The following is a 2,278-nucleotide window of genomic DNA, read 5'->3' as shown; positions in this document are numbered from 1 at the left end:
TTTTATTGCTAGGCAAGCAATTTGTAGATTGATTCTGTATGTGAAAAGCACGTCATCAAGGTTGTACCTGATACGACACTTAGCTAACGGGATACGGTGTTGTTGATAAAACATTGTATGTGTTGTATAAAATAGGCCAATAAAAATAGAAATTCAGGATTTGGAGGAACACTTAGAGCGAGCATGGAATCAAAGTTTAAGTGTCCCGGGACAGTCCACGCATCCACCCTACTAACGACTTCATCATCAGGTTGCATGCGTGCCAGGGACTCTGGATTGGAGTCAAGATCATTTAGTTAGAATATTGATACCAATGTGAAGACTGCCTATATCGACATTAGAAGGCAGCTAACGAGCTGCATGTTTACTTTAATGTTGAGATTTCTCTAAATGGTATCAAGACATGTCGCCCCAAAAACAAGTCGCCCCCTATTATCTCAAGACAGGTCGCCCCCTGTCAAGACAAGTCACCCCCTACATCAAGACAAATCTTCAGAAGAAAAATAATGAATAAAAATAACAAATAATTTGTTGTTTGATGCTATTTTATTTATTCCAATTATAAGAATTATGTACTCATACACCACTGATAGTCACTGATAACTTATACACTGTCACTGGTTTCCGTAGATGTGTCCACATTTCTTCAACAGTTCACGGAGATGGTGCCGTCGCTGTAGTTATCCCACAAGTCGTTGATTCTGCTCTGCAGTAGTCTGGTTGTCTTACGCTGAAATCTTCTTAGTTTTCCCTCGCTGACCATCTTCATCTATACAGGCAGTAGGATGGCTTCTTTGTGTAGAAGAATGACAAGGACGTAGAATGAAAGGTTTGACTTCTGGGCCTTTCTATTTAGTCGGTGGTGCCATCCTTCTACGTCGTTGTTGGTCCGGATCGAAAGTCTGTGAACGCTCCAAGATGCGGGGGTCCAAGTAGTGCTGGTAATCCACGTTGTCTCGATGTAGCTCATGAGCTGTCCAGTTCGGTCGGTGGTTACTGTGTTCTTCAGGGCTTCGAATGTTGATGGTATCTGCTCGTGGGGAAGGAATGGTAGTGCCAGTAGCTTGCGGATAAACTTGTATGTGTCGTCTCGCTGGGAATACTCAACCTGAAATTTAAAATTTAGAGTATAAATGTTTGAGCTACTATAACATGTATAATACACAATATTTCTTTAGAATCTAGATGTATCGAGGAGAAAAAAAAAACCAGAAATAACTCGTAAAATTTAGTTATATATATAGTACAAGCTCTTGAACGTGACACCAAACAGCTTGCCCCCAGTGGAATGCGCAGCCATGGATGCTGATCTCGGGTAACACGGAATTTGCAGCTCTCCACAACCCTTCCTCGTAGTCCAGTACTAGTTGTTGCGTCGCTGGTGGTGTTGGTAGTATGGAGATAATTTGTCGGAGAACCTGAAATATGAAGAAAGATAATTAACTGAAAGCCATGAAAAAAAGTAAAAATTGCAATAAAATGATATTATATGATATTAATAATATTGTGTGTCCTAATGAGAAAGTTACTAGTTAGTCTGGTAGTTAACAAATAATGAGTTGATTAGAAAATCCTTCGTATAAAATTAAACATACTTGCCTTTTTATAATCCTTCTTCCTTTTGCCTGACATAATAACGAATATCCCGGGGAACTGCTTCATGTCGTCGTTGGCCTTGGCAAAGAAGTGTATGGACAGAAGTTGGTAGAAGGGTTTGCTGACAATCTTGAAGGTGCCGTCGATGAACCAAGTCTTTGCAGAGGATAGTAGCTGTAGTTGGTGGTCAGTGGCGAATAGTAGATGGCGATTTTCTCCCACGGAGACGTCCCCTCGGTAAACGTTGTCGATGGTGTGGCGTTCTAGGAAATCCGCTTCAATGTCGAAGTTTACATCTTTTTGTTCGGCTGGACGGTCTGCTTGTCGTCGTCGGTTGGCGCTTCTAACAATGTGGTTGTAGTTTGGTCGTGCGAATTCCGGTTCTCTGGAGTCGGCAGTCTCCTCCATAACTTTGTCGACGATACTTGGTGCTGATGTAAAGATGTCGCGCTTAGCTGTGTCTATGACCTGCTGCATCGAACGAATAGAGGATAGTACCCCGGGCTTGGATGTATGGGTGTGTGGTTTGCCGTTTGTAGTGAACGTCTCTCCTTGTTGGTGAACATGGGCGGGACAAGTTGATGTTCGGTTTCTGACGCTACATCTCCAAAGGACTGAGTTGTCACGGTTTTCCTTCTTGCATACAAATGTGAAGCCATCGCTGCTAACTAGTTTGTGTTTC

The 2,278-nt window shown here is 42.3% G+C and overlaps 1 pseudogene; it reads right to left on the bottom strand.

The window, feature by feature from the left end:
* Positions 1-646: 646 nt before the first annotated feature.
* Positions 647-2,073, bottom strand: LOC132563113 (uncharacterized; annotated as a pseudogene).
* Positions 2,074-2,278: the final 205 nt, after the last annotated feature.

This window comes from Ylistrum balloti, unplaced genomic scaffold, assembly GCF_031769215.1.
Source record: "Ylistrum balloti isolate Yb309-2 unplaced genomic scaffold, AGI_CSIRO_Ybal_v1 Utg371590, whole genome shotgun sequence".
In the NCBI taxonomy this organism is placed as follows: domain Eukaryota; kingdom Metazoa; phylum Mollusca; class Bivalvia; order Pectinida; family Pectinidae; genus Ylistrum; species Ylistrum balloti.
The sequence above is the reverse complement of the archived record's forward strand: the minus strand, read 5'-3'. Positions and strand labels throughout refer to the sequence as shown.